The sequence below is a fragment of the Haliotis asinina genome, chromosome 14 (genome assembly GCF_037392515.1).
Source record: "Haliotis asinina isolate JCU_RB_2024 chromosome 14, JCU_Hal_asi_v2, whole genome shotgun sequence".
NCBI lineage: Eukaryota > Metazoa > Mollusca > Gastropoda > Lepetellida > Haliotidae > Haliotis > Haliotis asinina.
In genome coordinates, this window is record NC_090293.1 from 6,342,953 (window position 1) to 6,349,454 (window position 6,502).

General features: G+C 38.5%; 1 long non-coding RNA gene across 1 annotated transcript; it reads left to right on the forward strand.

Annotated features, from left to right (window-relative positions):
• Window positions 1-677: 677 nt before the first annotated feature.
• On the forward strand, window positions 678-6,502 carry LOC137261921 (uncharacterized). Its single transcript, XR_010954880.1, has 2 exons — window positions 678-718; window positions 5,916-6,502. It is a non-coding gene; the product is annotated as an uncharacterized lncRNA (long non-coding RNA).

Sequence of the window (6,502 nt, forward strand, 5' to 3'; positions counted from 1 at the left end):
GCTACTTGCGACTGCGACACCAATAGGAATGGAAACGGATACTTGACTACTTCTTAAAATTCTGAAATCATTCGTCAATATCATCACAAAACAAAAACGTTTCAAAATTTAACTTGAATTGTTAAAAGAAAACTTATGGACCAAATTCATCTCCACGTGTTCCTTGTTTACATTAACACTTCAGATACACCACACCATACACCATATCTGATCAATTACTCATGCGTGTGCTAATCTGATAGATTTATAAAAACAAAATACAAATTTCTATCTCATCAAATTAATTTCCCCATACTTCGGTTTTAACACGGAGTTGTTAACTTGCATGGTTATATATATCATGTTCTGTATTGAAAATTGTGTAAATATGTTGTATGGGAGCGAAAATGATATAATCTGTTACAGCTTGTTCACCAATCGCTATTGATTTATTGAATAAAATATGCTTTATTGAAATTTTGAAAATATGCTCCTTTGCGAGAATGCATCCCCTTTGAAGTGATTCTTGATCCCAGAGGGGACATCGCTCTAACTAATCGGCTAATCAGTTTACTTTCGTTTCAGACTTCAGTGTGTGCATTAAACACCAACCTTATAATGGCCACCAACCACACCGTCATCCTTTTACTTGTGTTTTTGACGTATCACGTGACATCTGCTGCAATTCTAAGGCCTGACTGGTTCCCTTACTTCCGAGACGAGCCAGAAACAGGGAGAGGTAAGCAGAGCACATAAATGTATTTTATCACCTCATAAGCATGCTGCCGTGCACTCCAATACCATCTTAGATATTCTACAATAGGTGGTAGGCCTTGTTTTGTTGCTTAAGGATGACTCGGTCCCTAATTCATTTAAGCGTGTGATTTATAACACAGCCATTTGTCATACCCCTGTCATAACGTTGCAATGAGTGAATCATTCGTGTGCTCATTCTATAAATCATACATTTCCCGTCAACGTTTGCTCCACCCACTATGCAGAATTAATTCTTGCGTTCATTTATGCCACCCTTTTATTCATATCCCTATTTATCACGCTCCTGGAGTTTCATTCTCATTTTAATTTTAAACCTCCTACTTGTCACAGGTTCATCTGTCATGCTCATATCCCACGGCTGTGGAATGTCATCCTTTATTGCTCCGTAACACTCTCTTACTTGTGACAGTAGCTTCATCTGTTTACGTACGGAAGATTTATTTATGATTTATTCCATGCCAACCTACGCGACCAGTCTTCCACTTACGTCATGCTTACCTCTATTCACGCTCAGTGCAGTCTATTTTTTTACGTTTTGTATTTCATTGCTTAGATATGACACTTCCTTGAGGTCAGTATCGTCTTGACTTAATTTTTAAACGTATATAAAAAATAACACAAACACGGCTTCCGGTGCTAGATTGAGGAACGTTCCATTCCATTGTTCCTAGGGGTGAAAAGGTATACCGCGGTATTCGTTGCACCGCGGTATTTTGAATTTTTAGAATTAAAAAATGTTTAGAGATCGAACCATTTTGTCAAATAATTTTGTCCGTAATAGCTGTTGTCAGTTTATGCATTATGATCATGTGCCAAACACCGAACCAAAACGGCCGAACCGAGAACCTTGTGACGCAAGTCGTTCCGTACCATAGTAACAGGGTACCGTTTCACCTCTATAGTGCACATGCTGAGATTAAAAACACAATGACTACATCACTGCAAAAAATGCGTAACATCTATCATCAAAGTTTGTTTAATTGTATGGCTTACATTCACTTCATTCTATTTTCATTTTTATGCATGAACATGCGCCTTGATCGACGGAGACGGTAGACTTCAAACCTTTTCTATACCTCAATCAGGATTAAAAAATGCTATCACAGGGGGATATCGTAGAATAAGAGCAACAAAAGTCACATCATGTACGATAATCGATGAGTGTGTGTGTTTAGGAGTCAAACAGTGATGATATCTGCTTCACTGTACTACAACAAGACTTTAATGTCCATTTGTGAAGATCCAAGTTACGACTGATCTTCATTAACCCATGCTTGTCGTAAGAGAAGACTAATGGGATCGGGTGGTCAGGTTCGCTGACTTGGTTGACGCATGCCATCGGTTCACAGCTGCGCAGATCGGTCTTCATGCTGTTGATCACTGGATTGTCTGGTCCAGACTAAATTATTTACATACCGCCGTCATATAGCTGGAATGTTGCCAAACTATTGGAATCACTTGCAGCTGTTTTTCAAAGCATTTACTTACACGTATTTCGACTATAATACACAGCAAGAGGCTGGAACAAACAATCAGTTCGTTTTATCCGTCAGGTCTTTACATCTATAAGATTGTTCACCTGAACAGCAGCCCGGCTGGAAGGTATAGTTGTCGACAGGTCACAGTCAACACTATTCGATGTTTTGACTGCTAGTACCAATGGTTAACATAATGACAATCGTCCGCCGCTTTCAGTTAAGTCGACAATCGCTTCTCGTCGCCTCTTTCACCAAACGAAAATTGTTGGTATAGTTTACTTCAAAAACATACGTCACGTACGGGCAAGGGTCCGAGTTGATTAACTGTATTAATATAAAAAAATAACAATAAATTAAACTTTATTAACGTCTGGTTATCTAGGACCGGACGCTACGAACCTTAATCGCCCGTAAAGCTTTGTTTCCAGATTAACGTGATACTAGTATGTCCGCCCATCTTGTGGGCGAATTTCCTTTCGCTGAAATTTCACAGAATTGTTATTGTCTCACCTAAATGTTAAAAGTGAAATGAGGATGGTTTTAGGTGCAATATTCTTTATCAAAGTACTGCTGATTAATGTTGGATAGAAAGAACTTCAGTAGACGCCAAACGAGGTAATTATTAGACTCTTCCTTTACTTTGATCTACGTTTTGATACATTTCATTGACTATATTTTTGTGTTCTTTTCATAATAAGCATTGGAACGACAAGGAACGATAAGATCAAGTTTTGACGCAAGGATTTGAATAATTCAGGAAAATGCCAAAACATTTTAAAATCAGACGTATTCCTACAAATGAGAATGTGACTTGGAGTGAGCATAGCTTTAGCAATATTTCAGCCATAACTGGCCTTGAACATCTGAAATGGGTCTCACACTTTGTAGACACATTAGAATCCGAACCCGACTTGGCGAACGAACGTTTTAACACCAGGAGACTCAGTGATTTCATTGAAGGTGTGTTATCGAACTCTGCTCACACTATCAATCTCTAGCCGCTCAGTCAGCAGGGGAAAAGCTGAGTACTGAAACATACCCCAATGAAACAAAGTTTTGTAATGTCAAAACGCTGAACGTTTAGGAAAGAAAATGTAAAGAAAAGTCTGTTTTAGACATTTATATTTGCAGAAAGACTGTCACACAAATGTAAGGTTTCATATTCACAAAATGTAAATGTTGTCTAGAATTTGTACATTTCCATTTACAGGTAATCATTTTCAGCTTATTTCAGTTCTGTTTAATAGGATTCAAGTTGTAATAACGTTTGCCTAAATTACCAGCCTAAGTAGTGGATGAATTCTTTGTTATCAGTTCTATTCTTAAGACATAATTTGTATTTCCGTTCCGACTGAAGAGGATGTTTACATTCGTAGCATGAAAGCAATTATTACAGTCTACAGATTGCTGAACTGCCGTTTATCATTGTTATCTTGTCTTTTCTAATCAACGTAAAAGTTGCAAATACGTTTCGGTTTTCAAACTTAATGAAACAACTAACTCTGTATTCTTGCAGTTTATTTAATAACCGTGGTTAAATTTAGGTCTGCCAATGAAAATGAAAAGTGAGGAACCAAGCTACGGAACATGTGCACATTTTCAAACAGAAATAGTCACACAAATTGTCAATACCCTTACAAAAACGTCTGGCCTCAGGTTTTCAAATGGATGATGATATCAGAGCATGAACTCAGGTTTTCACAGGGACTATACATCGGAGTAAGTACAGGAACTATATATCGGAGTAAGTACTCAGGTTTTCACAGGAACTATATATCGGAGTAAGTACTCAGGTTTTCACAGGGACTATATATCGGAGTAAGTACTCAGGTTTTCACAGGGACTATATATCGGAGTAAGTACTCAGGTTTTCACAGGAACTATATATCGGAGTAAGTACAGGAACTATATATCGGAGTAAGTACTCAGGTTTTCACAGGAACTATATATCGGAGTAAGTATTCAGATTTGCACAGGGACTATATATCGGAGTAAGTACTCAGGTTTTCACAGGGACTATATATCGGAGTAAGTACTCAGGTTTTCACAGGAACTATATATCGGAGTAAGTACTCAGGTTTTCACAGGGACTATATATCGGAGTAAGTACTCAGGTTTTCACAGGGACTATATATCGGAGTAAGTACTCAGGTTTTCACAGGAACTATATATCGGAGTAAGTATTCAGGTTTTCACAGGGACTATATATCGGAGTAAGTACTCAGGTTTTCACAGGAAGTATATATCGGAGTAAGTACTCAGGTTTTCACAGGAAGTATATATCGGAGTAAGTACTCAGGTTTTCACAGGGACTATATATCGGAGTAAGTACTCAGGTTTTCACAGGAAGTATATATCGGAGTAAGTACAGGAACTACATATCGGAGTAAGTACTCAGGTTTTCACAGGAACTATATATCGGAGTAAGTATTCAGGTTTTCACAGGGACTATATATCGGAGTAAGTACTCAGGTTTTCACAGGAAGTATATATCGGAGTAAGTACTCAGGTTTTCACAGGAAGTATATATCGGAGTAAGTACTCAGGTTTTCACAGGAAGTATATATCGGAGTAAGTACTCAGGTTTTCACAGGGACTATATATCGGAGTAAGTACTCAGGTTTTCACAGGAAGTATATATCGGAGTCAGTACAGGAACTACATATCAGAGTAAGTACTCAGGTTTTCACAGGAACTACATATCGGAGTAAGTACTCAGGTTTTCACAGGAACTATATATCGGAGTAAGTATTCAGGTTTTCACAGGGACTATATATCGGAGTAAGTACTCAGGTTTTCACAGGAAGTATATATCGGAGTAAGTACTCAGGTTTTCACAGGAAGTATATATCGGAGTAAGTACTCAGGTTTTCACAGGGACTATATATCGGAGTAAGTACTCAGGTTTTCACAGGGACTATATATCGGAGTAAGTACTCAGGTTTTCACAGGGACTATATATCGGAGTAAGTACTCAGGTTTTCACAGGGACTATATATCGGAGTAAGTACTCAGGTTTTCACAGGAACTATATATCGGAGTAAGTATTCAGGTTTTCACAGGGACTATATATCGGAGTAAGTACTCAGGTTTTCACAGGAAGTATATATCGGAGTAAGTACTCAGGTTTTCACAGGAAGTATATATCGGAGTAAGTACTCAGGTTTTCACAGGGACTATATATCGGAGTAAGTACTCAGGTTTTCACAGGAAGTATATATCGGAGTAAGTACTCAGGTTTTCACAGGGACTATATATCGGAGTAAGTACTCAGGTTTTCACAGGAAGTATATATCGGAGTAAGTACAGGAACTACATATCGGAGTAAGTACTCAGGTTTTCACAGGAAGTATATATCGGAGAAAGTACTCAGGTTTTCACAGGAAGTATATATCGGAGTAAGTACTCAGGTTTTCACAGGGACTATATATCGGAGTAAGTACTCAGGTTTTCACAGGAAGTATATATCGGAGTAAGTACAGGAACTACATATCGGAGTAAGTACTCAGGTTTTCACAGGAACTATATATCGGAGTAAGTACTCAGGTTTTCACAGGGACTATATATCGGTGCATGTGTTCCGTGTTTACAAGTTTAGTTCTCTGCCACTGATTACACCAGCTTTGATAACTTGACTCATAACTGAAGCTTATTTGCTATGTTAGAAACTTTGTATTGCAGGTGTGACGATCAGTACCCGGCAAGGCAGGAATAATCTGAACGGTATGAACTGTCCCCCGGATATCTCCGAGTATGAATGTTACAATGAACTGATGGCAGTCTGGACAAGAGTTCTTGCAAAGGAAAAGCGACAGGACAAATTAAGCGTTGCAGGGATTGGACGAAAGTGAACGGACAGTCACGTGATATGTACCAATTGAATTCCGCAGCTTTCATCTCTAGGGTCTCCGTAATGTCTCTGACTAAAGTATAATAACAAGCTTTGGATGATACCATGAAGCCATCACTTACTAATCACCATGCGTATTAGTCTATGGAACCCTCCTGTCAAGAACAATGATCGTTTAGTATTCACTTACGGAAGTTGGACACTGCCCCTCTACTCGTGATAAAAGTGGCTGTTGATTAACAGATCTGCTACTCTCGTACCATGGAACATATGCAACTGGAACGTGTCCGACAGAAAGAGGCGAGATTACGTGCTATAACATCGCTGAAAAGATTGTGAAAGCACGCTCAGTTTGTTACATTGCCTGAACTGTATTGCCATAAAGTTTGTTCAGAAATTAAATCCAAACTATTCTTTT